The 19,727-nt window shown below is 38.4% G+C and overlaps 1 long non-coding RNA gene across 1 annotated transcript in view; it reads right to left on the bottom strand.

The window, feature by feature from the left end:
* LOC122788793 overlaps nucleotides 1-14,016 on the bottom strand; it is a 260,979-nt gene extending 246,963 nt beyond the window's left edge. The window contains exon 1 of the long non-coding RNA XR_006362735.1: nucleotides 13,963-14,016. This is a non-coding gene — a long non-coding RNA (uncharacterized LOC122788793). The remainder of the gene's footprint in view (nucleotides 1-13,962) is intronic.
* Between the last annotated feature and the right edge of the window lie 5,711 nt (nucleotides 14,017-19,727).

Below are 19,727 nucleotides of genomic sequence, written 5' to 3'. Positions count from 1 at the left end.
GGGGATCTACTTTATGACCTTGGACTACTGTACCTTTTTTGGTCAAAGGGTACTAGGATCATGCATTTCTGTGGCAAGGTTAATGTGGTACTGTGTAGTATGAACATGGATGGTATGTACTGGTGAGGGGTGTTAGCCCTGGAGGTAGGTAATCATGGCTGCCCATGGAGAGAGGTACCAGGGCTTCTTACAGCTCCAGACATGGCTGTTGACTGTGCTACCTACAACGGCTCCTGTACATGGCCAACCTGTGTACATACCTATCAATGCCATGGACAACACTGTCAATCTGGTCAGACATGATGGCACTAGAAATTAAATACAGGCTGGTGTTCATTGCTACATCATGTGTTATGATAGCATGACTTCAAATATCACTTCACTATGTCTAGTTTTCATGCCCTCACATAACTCGGTAGCATCATCATGAGCATCATGTAGTACGCAAACCTGCTCCCTTAAGTGTTGCATGGCGGCAGACTGTCCCTGGATCATACTCCTGGAAATTTGCAGATTAATACACAATGCTTCTCATGCTCCGGGGACAACTGTGATATTTGATGATGTTGGGTGCTGGATACCACTGTGTTGTTCACCATTGGAGGTTTGCCTAACAAGGAAGCATTGCAAGATTTGAGGCTGGAGTTCTGACCACAGCTGGGGTACTTCTGTGGCTATCAGCTACGTGAGATTTCTCTGGTACAGGGACTGGTGTCTGTTTGTGCTCAATCAATACTTCTACAAGGGGGCCACTTTCTTTAGCAATTCGTATACCCGGTGTCAAATGTTGCACCCCCACCAACAATTGGAACAGACACTATTCTCACTGTGTCCTATGACAGTGACACAGCTCCATGTAACCATGCATCATTGCCAGTCTCCAATGATGTCCTTGTCCAGTCTTTGCCATTTCTGTTAACTATTACAACTTCCACCTGTGAATGCAAAATCTCTTTTGATATAATATAAAGGTGCCCTTGTGGCATGAAGGACAGGGCTTGGTATGTACCCACTCCTTCTTATGTAATCCTTCTGACATACTCTTGTTGTAACTATAAAAATAAATGTGCACCTTGACTATTTGTTAGTGTAACAACTGTGTTAGCAAACCAAAGGTGTAAACTACTAACCTGGTCTATGACTCACTGAGACACTTTTTAAGATGGGTTAGGCCAGCACTAACCACCACACCATTAGTGGGAACCAATGTGGTTTCAACCCTTCTAACCTGTGATTTAAGGAACTTTTCCATGTACCTTGGTTGTGTTGACCTTGGCCACCCATCCTTTAGTAGTTTTTCCTTTGGCAATCTTCTGTGACTTGTGTTTGGCACTTTGGTGCATGTCAGTGATGGTGAACCTGTTTTTTTGTGAAGTTGTGCACCCTGTGTAATTTCAGGCAGTGAATATACACTGTTTCTTCAAATTTAGTAGGTTTCAATAGTACAATGTAGAAACAAGCTTTGCCAGAAATATAACCAAATTCAAAATGCCGACCAAAAAAAGACTTGCAGAAAATAAACAGTTCAGCTCGTATGTCGTGTTAGCTACAGTATTCCACACAGGTGCAAAGGATATCTTAGTGCTGGTAATCTCTCAGAATTAGCACTCTTTTGTGAGCCTATTAAAGACAAAAGTCTCCAATACAAAATAATCATTTTCCATGAATATAAAACCAGTGAAGAGGCAAGTGAATGTTCAAGGATAATACAAGAAACAGTTTTGATAAGTTAGAGTCTCTCACTACCAATACATCATCTGGTGAAAATAAAAATTCTCCTTATCAAAATCTCTCCATTTCAGTACAAGTAACTTCCAGGTTCTATGCTACCAGGACTTCCAGTATCATATATGGACCTTTCTCTAGAAACCTGTCTAAAAGTGGATTGCTCTGGCCTTAGATAATCTCTCTTAGCATTAAAACTATGAACAAGTATTTTCGATTCCTCTGGCTTCTTCCAAATCATTTATAGCATTTTGAAGTTATCTTTGCCTTAAATAGACCAAGGGTACTAGCTGACTTCACACCTGAGAACTCAGGCATACTGCTTTATTGTTCTCATTCTTCTGCTATAGCCATTCTTTCAATTAAATCTATTTTATCCCACTGTTTCTAAACCAAAAACTCAGAATTTATCACTGGCTCATCATAAATCTCTTGTTTCACTCTGTTTTCCTTACCTATTGGGCATTCAGGCAGTGGAACCACCACACTTGATTACTGATGACACCACCAGCTTGCACTCATCTGTCTGTCTGTCTATTTATCTATCTATCTATCTATCTACATACCCATTTCATTTTGATAGTCTTTTAAAACTGGACTTAAAAGCCAACTGGACTGAGCTGAGCCCTAGTCAGTCTACCCACATTGTTTTGGTGAATACTAGAATAATGTTTGATCCAGAAACAGAATGACTGTAGGTGCTAGGGACCACATTCATATCTTCATATTCCCCTACTTCTCCTGATAAAACCATTGGTGGAGGGGATGATCCATGATCAATGATCAGAGTGAATTTGTGCTCCAGCAAGTAATAGTGCAGGGACCCTATTTGTTAGCCAAGCATTCCCTTTCTGTGCTGGAGTATTTTGCTTTCTTCTTACTCAGTTTTTTGCTAAGGTGGCAAAATAGATGCTCCCCATTGCATATCTTTTGAGTTTGGACTTCCCCCACAGCCAAACTATGAGGCATCCGTATATACAAATACATACATACATATATATATATATATATATATATATATATATATATATATATATATATATATATATATATATATATATATATATATATAGGATCTGTACTGATCCCCAAATGAAATTTTCACGGAATCACTAACGGCCGGGCATAATTACGCAAAAAGTGATTTTCACCGAAGAAGCCCTTTCGCATAAGTATGCCTGTTGCAGAGGTTATACTATGGTGTGGATAAGGGAAAATTCTCTTTTTCCCACTGTAGTGCGATCTCGGTGTGAGAATATTAAAGTGGGGGGGTGCAGGGGGGCTTGCCTCCCCCCACAAAAACGTTAATTTAATGTTATTTTTGTTTAACACACTTTAGCGAAAGCACTTTTTCGGTGATAGGGCTTTCGCTAAAGTGTGTTCGGTGATAGTGGATTCAGACTGTTGAACTTTCGTTCAACAGTGGATTCAGACTGTTGAACTTTCGTGCAACAGTCCTAGATCCATATATATATATATATATATATATGTATATATATATATATATATATATATATATATATATATATATATACACACAAATAATGGCCTTCAGAAGTTAGGGAACTCCAGGACTAGCTCTGTAAAAATGCTTTATCTTAGCATTTGAAATGCTTATTCTGCATTTGGTCTCCACCTGAATCACTCACTCAGTGAGCTCCCCTTGATCAGCCTAGCATAAGAAGGCACACAGAGTGGCATAATGGTTAAGGTGTTCACCTTAAAGATACAAGGTGCAGGGTTCGATTCTCACATGGGGTAATTGGCTAGGCGTAAAATGGCCCACAAGGGCATTTAGCCTAGTACTAATCTATGAATCTAAGAGGCACACTAAGGAATGAATTTCCTATTGTACACAGTAAGTCCTAGAGAAGCCTCTACTTGTTTCTTGATCTGTGGGATGGGCCAATGCCTAACAGCCACCACCTTCTTTTTCTGGGCTTTTATTCTCCTCTCCTGATTACATACCAGAAGTATTTCACCTTTTGGGCAATTTGAGCTTACAATTTGGAATGTTATTGGTGAGCCCAGCTTCTTTTAGCAAATTAATTATACTGCTTGCACCTTATTTCCATAATAATCACAGTCCTCTGAATGGATGGCAGTGTCATCTAGGAAGGCTGCAGAATAGGGTTGGTGATGATTTAGTACTCTCTTAATCAGCCAACCTCTGTAATGTGCTCATAGCCCCATGAAGACAGAATGGGAGGACTGCATGTTGAAACAATTCATCAGTCATAGAAAATGCTGTCCTCTCCTTAGCCTCATTGGTTAAGGAAATCTGCCAATAGCCTTTTGTTAAATCTAGGGTAGTCAGGTTCAGATACCTAGCCTGCTCTAACGTCTGCACCAGATCATCTGTCTTAGGTTTAGGGTAGCTGCTAAATGTAGAGATGCTGTTAAGCTTTTTGAAATCATTGTAAAATCAAATCATACTACCCAGTTTAGGAAATAAAATATTAACTTCAGCATCTTATTTATCTCCTTCCTGAACGCCTGTTTTTAACTTCTGGTACCCATCAGGATCTTACATTAACTCCCCCATATCCCACCTCTCAGGATTGTATTTGTATTGGTAAATAAGGCATTATACCATGCATGACTATGAATCATTTAATTCCATTTTTACACAACACAGCCACAATAAGAAGCATGGCCAAGAGAGCTGAATCACATTCTTGAATTCTCAAGGTGGGTGTATGAGTTAATGCAGAAGGACTGTGTAACAGAGCAGCAAATGTTTGCATGGCATGAGATTCACAGCTGTGCATATGTATGTGAATTACTGCCATTTTGGTATCCCATTTGGCATTTGGCATCCTGCAAGGCTGATACAGCTGATAGTACTTACAGACACAGGGCTCCTATACGTTGTGTGAAGGAAATTAAGATATTTATTTTTCTAAATCTCCTTCACACCCACTTTAGGTAGCAGCTTATGAGTTAATATGATGCACCCTTCAAAAAGTAGATACCTGGCAAGACCTGGCCCTTATGCTTACCAAGACAACAGAGATCTGACAGTCTATGGAGCAATGTTGGCACCACTATGAAGAAATGAATTGACACTGTCCTGAAGGGCTGTAGGAGTGGGAAGAGAAGTACAAAGAAAGTGTCCAGAGATGTACTGTAAGTATGAAATAAATATAATTACATGTATGTTCATGTACTGTATGTATGCATATATATATATATATATATATATATATATATATATATATATATATATACACATATATATAACTATATATGTGTGTGTGTGTGTGTGTGTGTGTGTGTGATATGTTTCAGCTGGCTTACAATCATTTTATCAATTGCACTTCGTACGATTGACATTTGTGCGAAACTGCCTTTGGCAGAACTGAAATTACGAATGCCACAATGTCGAACTGTACAACAGCGAGCATTCGTTGTAAGGTTTGACATTGTGGTGCAGATTGCACTATAGTGGGGATTAGGAAATGTACCCTTTCCCTCACTGTAGTGCGATCTCGGAGTTTGTATATATAAGTGGGGGGAGGGGTGTCCCCCTGCAAAAGTTTTTGTTAATGTTGACCAGAAGTGCAGCATTTTTGTAAAGTTGACATTTTCGAAATTTCGACTTTACTAAAATGCTGCCTTCGACATTTTTTGTGTTCCGTGTTCAGATTTCCGAACATGTGATTTGGACATCTTAGCATTCGAACGGAGTAGATTCGAGTATGTGATAGTAAACGGTTTTAGCTTCAAAATAAAAGTAAAACCACAAAAAACATAGTAATGTGATCACTTTTATAATTCGCTAATGAGGAGATGCATCTCAATAGGGTGGGGCATCATGGGAGGTAGAAATGGGAGGCTTTAGGACATGGTATGGATCACTGCTACCTACTTTACTGTTTGGTGTATTTCAAAAACATGGTGTACTTATGACACTTTTCTCCTTGTGTCTCCACTCTAGAGATCCAGTTGATGCAGAAGAAGAGGAACACAATCTGGTTTATTTTCCTGGTAATGTCTACAAGGTGAGTAGGTATCTTATCATAACAGAGATCAAACTTTCTATAGTACTTCACTGACCCTAACCTGTTTCTTGGCAGCAGGGATGCGCCGTGCCTAAATAGCTTCAACTTTAAAGGCTTTAGCCTAATCATTCTGTCACTCCACCCATTCTATGACCCAGACAGGATACACTGCCATACCCAACTTGCCCTTTGCAGTTTGCCCAGCACCTCACTGATATGCTAAACATATTCTGTCCATAATTGGCTGTAGATGGCAATGTCATCCAGATAAGCAGGGGCATAATCTGCTTTTGCTAGGATGCAGTCTGTCAACTTCAGAAAGCTGTTGGGTTGTTCTTAATTTCAAATCGCATTTTTGTAAACTCATATAACCCAAGTGGAGTCATAAATGTTGACTTCTCCAGGTCTGGAGGTCTTAGGGTACTTGTAACCCTTGGTCAATTCAATAGCTTTTAGATGCGTAGCTCCCCTCCCTCCAAAATGATATAAGGTTACATCTCTCCTGGACATGAGGTAAGTATCTCCCATTTTGCCACTACTTAGTTTTCTATACAACACATGGAACTTCATAATGGTATCTTTATTTGGCACTAGCACCACTGGTGAGGCCAAAGGACTATTGAACTCACAGATTATCACCATTTCCAGCATGTCTTTCAGTTCCTCACTTAGAGTTTGCCTGGCCCTTTCAGGTGTCTTGTAAGGGACTTGATTGATGCATCTATGGGGTCCAGATTCTACCATGTGGTCCTTCAGGTGGGTACACCATAGCTAATCAGTAAACAAATTGTCAAATTACTGTAATGGTATTCATATTTCTTGTACATGAGTAGGAGATAGCTGTTGGGAAAGGGCTATCTCATACACTTTGTAGTCAGATCAAATCTCACCAAGGAGATATACCAAGAGAACCCCTCTGGTTTCTATTGCAAACTACTGCAGATATTGAGCACCAGTGCCTCTCTGTCATGATTGGGCTTGATCATGTTAGAGTTGTGCTTCTGACACATGCCTAGTAATTCTGTCATATAGTTAACATCACTCACATTCTTGACAGTGGTGGAAGGATCCTACCAGGCTGACTGCAGCTTATTGTTTCTAACAGGGCTAAGCACCATCAACCCAACAGGATAATCTGTGGCTCTGGACTTTCTGACCTGGTTTTCCTGGGCCACCCCTTGTGCTCCCTATTCCTAGTTCTGAAATTTAGGACATATTCCATGATAGACTCCTTGTTAGAATCACACTCACCTTCCACTCATCATGAATTAAATCTAGAGTCCCCCTCCACATCGTCATTATCTAGCAGCTAAAAAAAAAAAAAAAAAAACTGTGGATTCCGGGGGCACTTCCCTGTATGCAAAGAGGAGTTGGGGTAGGTACATGCTCCACTGCATCTTGAATTTGCTTGCAAATACCCTCAGCATGGTCTTCAGTATATAGTTTATCCTCTTTACTTGATTATTGGTCTGTGGATGGTATGGGATAGCCATTAAATGTTTTACCCCATACTGCTTCCACAAACAGGCCAGCAGGCCTGACATGAGGTTAACACTTCAGTCTACTAGTATTTCTATAGGAAAACATATCCTGCTGAAAATGACTAGCACAGCGTTTGTCACCTTCTCTATTTCCATGGATGGCAGAGTCACTATGTTTGGATATCTTGTGGTATTATTTCTTACCTGTGGAACTTGGGATATTCAGACATCCCACTATATTCATAGCTTCCTTCTGAAACAGTTCCTCAATAAAAGGCAAAGGCATCAAAGAAGCCTTTGCTTTGTCTCTTACCTTGCCAACATTCTGGTACTAGTTACAGGTCCTATGGGATTTTGAGAGTCTCCTTTGCAATTTCTTGACAATAAAAAATCTTCATAATCTGTTTTTTTATTGATTTATTTATAATAAGCTTTATGTTCATATGGCCTGCGAAAGCAATATCATGGGCTATGGTCAGAAGTGCCTGTCATTAAGCTCTGGGTGCTACCAGCTACTGTATTACTTTTCCCTGTAGCTTTTCTCCAGGAGATCCTTTCCCTGTACAATAAACATTTGTACCAGTATATGGACTCAACTTACTTTGATTATTAGGAGCCTTCTTGGCTGCCTCCCTCTTGTAAAGTAAGTCATCTGCCTTTGTTCTATGCTCTCTGAACTTCTTCCTTTACATTTCAGGAGTTAGCTTAAAACATGCTACTTTTTAACATTAGTGTAGTTTAAACAATCAACATCATAAAGTTTGGAAGCTGCATAAATTGGGCGAAAGAGTTAAAAACCTCACCCACTGTTCCTGGTCATCTTGGTGCTGATTATACACCCATTCAAGAAATCAGATAAAACTTTTAAAATCTTCTTAATACTGAGGGAAAAGATTTGTACTGACCTGGGCTTGTAGAGAATGGTTTTGCCCTCCCTACGATTCCCATGCCCCTGGTGTGTGGCGCTTATCTTTCTCTAATGCTGTCACTACTTCTTTTTCTCTGTCTCTCCTTGGTAGGGTTGCCAGCTTTCTTTGTGGCTAAAACCAGACTAAGGTCACGCCCCTCGCATCACCCATAACTCCACTCATTCCCACCCCCTCTCCCATTCATGCTCCACTCATTATGTGACATCACTGTGATGTCAGCTGATGGGAATGGCCTCTTTTTCTGTTCCGGATGCCTGCTTTCAGCCGATTTCTCCCCAGTTGCCATAAACACTGTTCAAAACTTTCAGTGTGTATACTGTCTTCTGCTTTACTTCTACAGTGATTACAGATATTTGGATTTAATTTTAAAACATTTATTTCAACTTTTATAGCACAAGCCACTGCTACACATTTGCTAAACAAAGCAATACAGTCTCAATGAAAACAGACTTAGCATTAAAACTACTCTGCCTTTAAATCTCACATTCACCGAAACAGTATTGCACATTGTTTTCTCAAGTTTAGGATGATAACATTGTAAAATGTTCAAAGAAATGACACAGTTTTAACAACAATCATATTTTAGATCAACACACAGACCTGAAAATGTATAGCATGGTTTGAAAATACTTGTTTAGGATAAAACAATACATAATGACACAACTGGTCTTCCACCTTTTGAAAAATGAACCTATGCCTAGTGGATGGTCAAAAAACTAGCAGGGTCATCAATTTACACACCTTTGCTATTACCAATCTCAGCTCTGTATGTCACAAATAACAATTAACCACAGCTGACCCTCGATTATAGAGCATTATATCAAAAGGCACGTTAGTAATATTAACAGGTGAGATACTATGACAACAGGTAAGTTTGCCCTATTTTGTCATTCTAAAATATTTTAACCACATTCAACAACTTTAAGCAACATAATTTTATAAAGGAATTGCAATAATCGCATAAAAAGACAAACAATAGGTATCATTTCATGTTTTATTTTACTAGTACTTAGTCACACAAAATGAAGCAATTTCTTGGTATTTGTAGTATCAATAAAAGTCTGCTGGAAGAACCGTCTGGCCTTTTGTTATCTGAAGCAGGCAGATAGACTGCAGCTCTGTCTTTTATAGCGTTATTATTTTCTTTTGGAAATGAATGCTTAGGACAGCAACAGCAACATGCTCTCAGTATTGGCTAGAGAAGTCCTTACTAAAGCTCATATGAAAGAAGCATCTTGTCACTTACTTGTTGTTACGGAAGAATTTAGCCCTGAAGCTTTGTGTAAACTAGAAATGCAATGCAATACAATGAGACTGTACAAGATACCATACAATATTTCCTGGCTTCTGCTCTGCATGATCAAATTATAAAAAAAAAAAAACTTCACTTTAAGTTAATTACATTTCAGTTGCTCTCCTTTTCACAGTAGCGGCAGCCTCACACACACACCTACCTCTCTGATTTTGTCCAACCATTCATTGTTATGGTCCGCTGCAAAGTCCAAACATCTTCTGGAGACTGGAATTCAAATTCCACCATGCGGAAGATGAAGACGTCATGTAAACAATTTTGGCTTCTTCTGTGTCTGTGCATGCGACCAGAAGCAAAGGGTATTCTTAAAGTAGAACACAGTTAAAAAAAAGTATTTTTTTAATGAAATGAAAAGATTTTATTTTTTCCAGACAAGAAAAGGCAGTTGCCATTTTCCGGACAGTGTCCCTTATTTCTGGACAGTCCGGAGTCAGGTAATGGCTCTAATTATAGCCAAAAAACGCACTGGGACCGGAGGCAATAAGGAGGGGAGAGAGAGAGAGAGAGAAACTAAAGATGGTGCGGGAGAAACGAGACCATGGCAGTGGCACAAAACCTGGACTTCATGTTTCTGGTTTTGAATGAAATTTGTAACCGGACAATTTGTCAGAAAACCGGACAGTCCGGACAAAAACCCAACAGCTGGCAACCCTACTCCTTGGCTTGTGCAGGCCTTCAGTGCACCTTCAGCAGTTGCATTCTCTCAGCTATTCTGATTTCCAAGGCAAACAGAACACAGCTCTGGATAAAGTGCACCTGATAAGCAAAAGAGCAAATCCAATGAAAAAAACTCCAGAGGCACACCACGACAAACAGAGCCAACCTGATGAAAACCTGTTTCTTCACACAAAGAGCACAGAACAATGCCCAGTAAGCACTTTCACGTTTCTCTGAATGCTTCTTCAGACTTGAAAAGTGCTCCTTCTATAGTACCTCAATATAAAGGCAGGTTTAACCAGCTTGCACCAATCAAAATCATCCCATTACATCATTAATTAATGCAGTAATCAAAAATCAATTAAATCATCTCTGCCTAGTAATGCTTACAATACTGAAGAATGAAGTGTGTCATCACATAACAATGCATATTGAAAGCATATGCAAATAAACTACAGAAGGAGTACTTTTTAAGTCTTAAGAAGCATTCAGAGAAACGTGAAAGTGCTTACTGGCCATTGTTCTGTGCTCTTTGTGTAAATAAACAGATTTTCATCAGGTCATCTCCATTTGTCGTGGTGTGCCTCTGGAGTTTTTTTCATTGGATTTATTCTGATTTCCAGATGCTTCTTCTCAAGTGCCTGTTTCTGTAATTCCAGCTGGACTTTTGAGAATCTCCTGGAATGTAACATACAGTCCCATGTCTGCCTTTTGCACACCCACAACTCCTGCTAGGCAGTCTCCAGGCCACACTCTAGCTGCGCACAGAGATGACATCATCTCCTCTTTGGACATACTGACATGCTGGATTCCTTTGTCTTTACACTTCTTAGACAGCTATAACACTGACATTTTAGAATCATTGTCAGAAGAGCTTCTAAAGTAGTCTGACTAAAAATAAAGTAACTGCTGTGGAAAATTAAATCTCTGCATGTTTTTCTGTGTAGTTGAGAGGGTACACATAGTTTTGGTAGCAAGGTTACTTTATAATAGAGAAGTTCAATTCCAGTCTTCCACTTCCACATCCAAAATATGACAGATGGAATCACTTACCATCTGCATGTGAAGACCAGGCTGGCACTTTAGGTGTGTGAATCCCACCATTGTTAATGAGTATACCTCTCAGGTATGTGAGAGATTTGGACTATTGATCCTCTGATCTAGTCCACTGCCACAGATAGGTCTGCTGATCATCATACAGGTGGTCTGTCAGCTCACACCACTGTTATCCAACTCATTAACTCATTCAGTCCTAAACATCAGTAGGCTAATTAATTGCCTTGTTTCTATAAGTCTTATAAACCAAGAAACCACAGCTTCATGACAGATTTTCTGCAAAATCCTCTACTGAAAACACACTTCATAAATTCTGTAATATCTGATAAATTATGTAAAATATACAACACAAACCCTCTTCTGTAAAGAATGGGTTACGCATTGGTGTTAGTATCAAAGGACTGTCTGTAGATGCTGATTTTTATTGCAGACTTTGGAGACAAAATGGTATTTTATTTTCCCAGATCTACTAGTGTTATAGTAAAACAAAAGGCTATATTACTGTTAAGTGTGCAAAATCGATGTAAGACATGAAAGGAGAACTGCTCACCTGTTTGAGAGTTTTTCAATTATAAATAAGATGGGGTAATATACTGGTGTTTTGTGATCCTGTAGAATCTATACAAATTAGGCATATAATAGTATAATATTTCAAAACAATATTAATCTGCAAAAGCATGCGTGTTAGACAGTAAGCATATGTGGCAACATTGTGTGTTTAATGCTTTTTATTAGATGGCACCATTTGTTCACCTGTAAGTCATGCAGCATTTATGAAATTAATGCATTATAAAAATATACCTAATAATTGTTTACACCTGTTTTACCAAAAAGCATTTATATAACATAATGTCTTCACATTACCCATCATGTTTTAATGTCACTTTTTCTAATACCCTCTGATTGCATAAACCACTCCCAACTTGATAAGTGTCATATTTCATTTCTTCACTAATGTAAACATGTAAAATATCTCACATTTTTCATAATGTTTGCAACACTCCTTAATAATTCTAGTTCTGCACATTCTATTTTGACCATTTCATTGTAGATGCTTAAAAATCATGTCAGTTCCTAAATAACTCATTGTTGTCTTAGTTTTAGGTATGCATGAGTAGCAGGATTTCAGAAATTAAACTTTGAAAAACCTGACTAGTATATTAGTCTGAAAAGTATAGGGAAGTCTCCTGTAAAAATGAGCTATAAAAATTGAGTATACTGTAACAGGATAGACAAGAACTCTGCTTTCTGATGATGTTACCCTTGTAGAAGCAATGAGTTAATGTTAAAAAAGGAAAAGTACACACACAAGACTGATTCAGTAACCAGGTAACAAAACACATCCTGACCTGAAGAGCACAGAGAGAATATGCACTGCTGTTATGGTATGAGCTTCCAGCATCCCACTCTGAGAACTAAACACTGTCCACTTGCAAGTTGAGTCTTTGGAGACTTTCTTGCCACTCTCTTTAAGAACCATGGTGTCTTCCAGTTATCCTTGGTGAGTGCCTTTCAAAGTATTATTTTCGCACACACACACACACACACACACACACACACACACACACACACACACACACACGCACGCACGCACACACACACACACACACACACACACACACACACACACACACACACACACACACACACACACACACACACACAACAATCCCGGGGGAAGGCTGACACAATCCTTCAGTTTTCCACTGCTATCTTCCTGGCATGGTAGTAGTAGTGCTACCACTCTATGACTAGAGGTGAAACACCAGTTACCTGACCACTCCTGATTTAGCTAAACGCAAATTATTAAAAGTAATATATAACCCACAATTTGATCCAGCAGTCTGGATGCTTGAGGTGGATACCAAAATGTTGCCAACCTACAATTCTATACAATAATAACATATTCTTGTATAATAACTACAATGCATAAATAAATAAATAGCAGCCACAAGAGCTAAAATGAATAAATACAACTTTACTGAACCAGTGCTGATGCAGATTAAACATACAGAGGTCAAAACAGCACACAGGGAATATTAAAATAACAACCAGGTGTACAGTGGGAATATTTAAAGAATAATCTGATCTACAGATAAATAAACACACTGTCTCTTACTGAAGAAATGTTGGCCCTAACTATTCTAAGTTAGTAAAATACTTTAGAAGACAGAATTGTGATCTAATGAAAAAGTAACTGGCTGTACACTAATTTCAGTTCCCAATATATTCATCTCTACTCATCAATCTGTTCCCGTTTAAAAACAGGTGTAATTACAATACATCAAATTACAAATTATACACTTCCCTCCCACACTACAGAAGAAAGGCTAACTAGCAGTAAACAGGATACATTTGTCAATTGTTCAGGTGTTTTTTTTATGTTACAGTTGTGGCCACCAGTTCCTCTGAAGCATTTTGTGACCGTGTTTTGGCCCTTGGTTTTCCCCATATCCTAACTCGTGTGTGATTTAATTGTATACAAACACTTAAGTCCTGCCTAAGAAACTACACAAGAAGCACACATATTGCTTTTCCAAATGGGCTAACGGTATGAAGTAATGGAGAAATAAATGCAACAAATTTTTAACTGTCACTACCCTGGTGTCACTCTATCTATCTATCTATCTATCTATCTATCTATCTATCTATCTATCTATCTATCTATCTATCTAAAGAAAAATGAAGGTCATGCAAGTAAATAATTTTGTTACAAAGTTACACCACTTCATTGCTAAGAGTAAATGAATAAATCATGTCAACACCAAATAAAAATGAAAATAAATTAAACCACTTACTCCTTTTCTTCTTGCTGTCTTTGGCAACCCAAATTCGACTTCTTCCAGAAAGGATATCGGTACAACACCTTGTCTGCCATTTACCTGAAAAAAAGAATGAATTTAAGTGGTAATTGCATTGAAAACATGTGTATATTAATTAAAAATATTGTTATAACACTGCAGAAGTAAATTCAAATTGGAAAATCAGCACACTTACTATTATTATTTTAATAGCATAGGAAATTAAGAGTTTTATTTATTGACTTGCTTATATTAACTCTAGATCTAGAATGTCGTGTTTTGTTATCCAGCATAACTCTCCTCTCACAAAGATATATAAAGTTTTGTTTTGTTTTTCAGAATAAGAAGCACAGTAAAACAGCAGAAACTAATTTAGACTGGTGATTACAAAACTGTGGGTTGCACTTGGTGAGACCGTTCTGTTAATGGATAGCTTTTTTAAAAGAAAGTTTTGACTTTCAAATTGGCACAAAAGTTGCATACTGTTTAGCTGCCACATTTATAAATCTGCCAGATAATTTGGTGACTGGGTCAATAAAACTCCTGTTCTGGATACTCTTAGTATTTGCACAAATGCAACAGATAACTTGTTACAACTAAATATGTATAAAAAAAGATTAGAAAATTAAAATCTGACAACCTGACAACACCCATTTATTAAGGAGAGTTTAAAGAACAGATGCTCTTCAAGGAACTGTGACTATAGAAATTACCCAAATGGCATTACTGAGGAATTGCCATTATACATGACAAGCTGCCCTCAGCAAGTACGGCAAGTGCATAGCTACACAAGCTAATGTAATAGCAAAAAAAAAGAGCCAACACAGAGTGGTATGTTCAAAACAAATTTAATATGGCAACAGACCGGTTTTGGCAAAAATTGCATAGCCTTCTTCAGTGTTACAAAACTTCCACAAATAGCCATATTATAAATTAAATAGTAAATTGGCAAGAAAAACTGATTGGTTGATCACAATTGCTCATTAAGCCCTGGGGGGAATAACTCACCCAGTTTAATTATCCATTTTCTTTCTTTCTGATTTAATATACTGTGCCAACCAACCGTATTCCCTTTGTTAGCAATAATTATATCAATAATAATAAATCTAAAGTTAGCTGTTGGATGGTTCAAAAAATGTCTGTACAAGGCACTATTCGCCTTTTTATTTTTAATATCACTCACATGTTCACTGATACGCAACTTAGCTCATCTTGAGGTGTGTCCCACATAAAATGCAGAACACGAGCAGGTGGCTAGATAGATAACCCATTCACTAGAACAATTAGCAAAAAATTTGATATCAAAAACCATGCCCGTATTTTTGCTAGTAAATTGTTTTGTTTTATCTACCCGGATACAGTGGACACAATGCCCACATGGAAAACACCCATGGAGGTAATCCCCCATCAAGGTGGTTTGGTGCTGTAACTAGACATCAGATGGACCAGTTTTATAATGGTTAAAAAAGGAACCCAATGCTCTGCCCCTCCTGTAACCAAAGGGGCATTTATCCAGTAACATACTGGCAAGCCTCACATTCCCCATCAAAATATTCCAATTTTGTTAGATAACCTGCAAAAAGTTCTGTGTGTTACTCCCATAAGTTGTTATAAATCTGATGTGTTGATCCAATGAGTTCACTCTGTCCTTATATCTCATAAGATCCTTTCTGTCCACAGAAGACTACACCTTTTGGACTTCCTGGTTTGTGGATTCTTTAATAATACTATTTTGGCTGTTTAATCATTATATGGGACAGGCACAATTGTTTTTGGTTATTAAGCCTGTATAATAATTGTACTAATGTTTCATTGTTTCTCCATTTATCATATTATTGGTCATGTAGGTTGATCCTGTCACCATTTACTTATATGCCTAGGCGCTTTAGTATTTTCATCTTTTCATGGTTCTAATACCTATATACAGGTTTGGATCACTACAACTAGTTAATTATCACTCATATTGTTACTCAGTTTTTTAGGGCAGTTGGTTCTGGGTATAACATTGACAGCAACTGTGTGATGGTGTTTAAGACTTTTGATATACAAGCTTTTTCACGCATTCACCTGGACACATCTATAGTCAGATACTGACAACTTTTGGATTTGTTTATGGTAGACCATTGGAATAACCTATTGTGGCTTTTTATGTTTGGGCCACAAACGTTGTTGGTTTGGTGGCCAATCGGGTCAATCTGATTGTATTTACTTTCTTACATGTATTGGTCAACCAACACTATTTTTTTCCGAGGCACATAGCACTACTTAATATTATGATGTGTTTGATTTAATTTTCTTGGTTGGTTGCTGTTATTGTCCTCCTTTTATGTTTCCATTCTATGGACCGAGTTTTTAGGGGTACGTAGCACCACCATTCTCTTTTGGTTTACATTATTGTATTACTTGGATTTATTACTTGGGACTTATGCCCATTATGAGTAGGGGCTATTATTGTTCCTCGGGTTAGTGCTTTATATTATTTAGTCTCCCATTGGATTCACTTCTTCTAACATGATTTTCTATTTTTCATTCAGGACCAGTTTTGTGCCCTCCAGGAGTTGGTGAAATCCTTACAAATATTTTGTATACCCTTTGTCCTATTACTGAGATCCAGGGGCTCATTGGTTTATTCATTACACACTTGCTGTTGGTCCGGTCATTCCCGGTTCCAAATCATTTTATTTTATACCAGTTGGCTACAGCTGTCTCTCATAATAGTAGATGGATATGAATTTGGGTCAACTTCTCAGAGGTTTGTCCTCTGACCGGGATGACATTGGTATCTTTGGTTTAGGGAATAGGGACTCCAGGGATTCCTTGGATAGGACCAAGCCCACACCGACCTGTAATGATGTTTTTTCTAAATTGTCTAAAATTATGAAGGCCATGTGTACCAATGTATGGCACCTTCGGCTGTTTAAGGCTTACACAGCCAGTAATATCTGTCCTAGAGGATTTCGGGTCCAAATACAGCCATTGGTGTTGGACACTGACCAGGAATTGGATCAACAATGGTCATCTGTGCAACAACAAGCCTCCATGGGATTTGTAGAGGCCTTAGCGGCCTACTACAATATATGTATTGATTCTAACATGGTAGAGGTTACTAAATTGTATGAGGACATCAAACAATATGAAGGGCAGACTTGTTATCAAACCTGTCTCCAATAGCTGAGTCAGGAATTATTGACTTTAGAGGGACAAATCAGAGACAGGAAAATACATAAGTTTACTAGAGATCAAGTTGATTATGATCGGGGGAGACCATTTGGACCCCAGAAGAGTGTCAGATTTGCTAACACTGGGTCCAAACCTAATAAGTGAAAATGACCAAGGTCGATATTAAAGAAAACCTCGTCACCTTTTGGAGGGACTTCAGGGGATGATTCATCCTCTATGACAGATTCTGAAGCACCACTGATCACAACATTACCTACACCTAAATGTAGTAACTCTGAAACCCCTTTAGGATTAGGAGACACGGGGAAGGGCGGAAACACCACAAGAATATCCGATGTGGTGACACTGCTACAAATCATGACCAACAAGTAATTGAATTCAATAATGTCCTTAATATCTTCTCTCACATTCTCATTCCAACTGAAGTCAATTTGTTGAATAAAGGATTGAATTCTGTCCCTGCATTTTTTGTACCCGAAGATGTTTTTGCTGATGATGTGTATTCCTTTTGTTGAACTTTGAACTTGAAATTGTTTTTTGACCAACATAACAATGAGTCTGATAATGGCTCATTCATTTTCATAAGTCTATTTTTATGCCTCCGATGACTCCTACTGTTCACCTTTTTCTTCACAGGGCACACAAAGATCCAAACCTCCATCACTCGGATACAGTACCTAAGCCACATAATCTCTCAAAGATCCAACAACAGGCCCTTATTCAACTCAAGTCTAACAAAAATTTGTTTATTATACCAGCTGAAAAGGGGGGTGCTGTTGTGGTCATGGACTGGGTCATGTATGACCTCAAAGCCATGAGACAACTGAACAATAGACAGCACTATACACTCATGTCTTTGGACCTTATGGGTTCTTTTAAAAAACAGATTGACCACTATTTGAACTTGGCTGTAGAAGACAGGATTATAAAACCACCATTTATAAACATTTGATGGTGAGTGATCCTAAACCCCAACATCTGTATTTGTTACCAAAGGTTCATAAATAACTACAGGATCCCCCTGGCAGGCCTACTGTCTCTGGTAGGGGCTCCCTTATGGAGCCATTGTCAGCATTTCTGACACAATATCTTCACCCACTAATTGGATATGTTAGGGCCCGTATTCAGGAAACAACAGAGTTCCTCCAGATCCTGGAGGACACCCAAATTGAGCCAGGTTGGCTGTTATGTACTCTTGACGTTTCTGCCCTTTATACCAACAAACCTCATTGGGCAGGTCTGTTAGCTCTGGAACATTGGTTAACTGTATCAGAACTTTACCTGCCTGGATTCAATACATTCCTTATTGGGCTAACTGAACATGTACTAACCAAAAATGTATTCTACTATAAGGATTGTTGCTTTTGGCAAACACAGGGGACAGCTATGGGGGCATCATTTGCCCCTATATATGCAGATCTTTTTATGGCATATATAGAGGAACAATTGATTTACGATCCCCTACATAATTTGTACTTGGCTGAAATCGATATTTGACGCTGTTATTTGGATGACTGTTGGTTAGTATGGAAAGCGGATGTTGCATACTTAAATGAATTTTTGGATTATATCAACAGCAACAAATGGGGTATTCATTTTACCTGAAACTATGATTTGAATCAGATTACTTTTTTGGATGTCCTGATTAATAGGAATCCTGATCATACATTGGATACACAGGTGTATTGGAAATTTCCGTAGTATAACCCCTTGTTGCATGCTTCCAGTCATCATCCTCCTCATATTATACGCAACATCCTTAAGTCCCAATTTATGTGAATCATGTGTATTTGCTCTGATTCCAAGAAGTATGAACACTATAGAAGGGATCTGGTAGGTAGATTCAGGGCTCGAGGATATAAGTCTGGTACTATCACCATGGCTTGCAGGAAAGTGTCTTCTGTGGACAGAAAGGATCTTATGAGATATAAGGACAGGGTGAACTTGTCGGATCAACACATCAAATTTATAACTATTTATGGGTGTAACACACAGAACTTTTGCAAGTTATCCAACAAAACTGGAATATTTTGATGGGGGATGTGAGGCTTGCCAATATGTTACTGGATAAATGCCCCTTTGGTTACAGGAGGGGCAGAACATTGGGTTCCTTTTTTAACCATTATAAAACTGGTTCCTCTGATCTCTAGTTACAGCGCCAAACCACCTTGATGGGGGATTATCTCCATGGGTGTTTTCCATGTGGGCATTGTGTCCACTGTATCCGGGTAGGTAAAACAAAACAATTTACAAGCAGAAATACTGGCATGGTTTTTGATATCAAATTTTTGCTAATTGTTCTAGTGAATGGGTTATCTATCTAGATACTTGCTCGTGTTTGGCATTTTATGTGGGACAGACCTCGAGACCAGCTAAATTTCGTAACAGTGAAAATTTGAGTGATATTAAAAAAAAAATTGAATAGTGCCTTGTACAGACATGTTTTGAACCATCCAACAGCTAACTTTAGATTTATTACTATTGATGTGATTATTGGTAACAAAGGGAATAAGGTTGATTGGCACAGTATATTAAATCAGAAAGAAAGAAAATGGATAATTAAACTGGGTGGGTTATTCCCC

Source organism: Protopterus annectens, chromosome 14.part0 (genome assembly GCF_019279795.1).
Source record: "Protopterus annectens isolate FY-2018-M chromosome 14.part0, PAN1.0, whole genome shotgun sequence".
NCBI lineage: Eukaryota > Metazoa > Chordata > Ceratodontiformes > Protopteridae > Protopterus > Protopterus annectens.
This window is presented reverse-complemented; position numbering and strand designations above follow the sequence as displayed.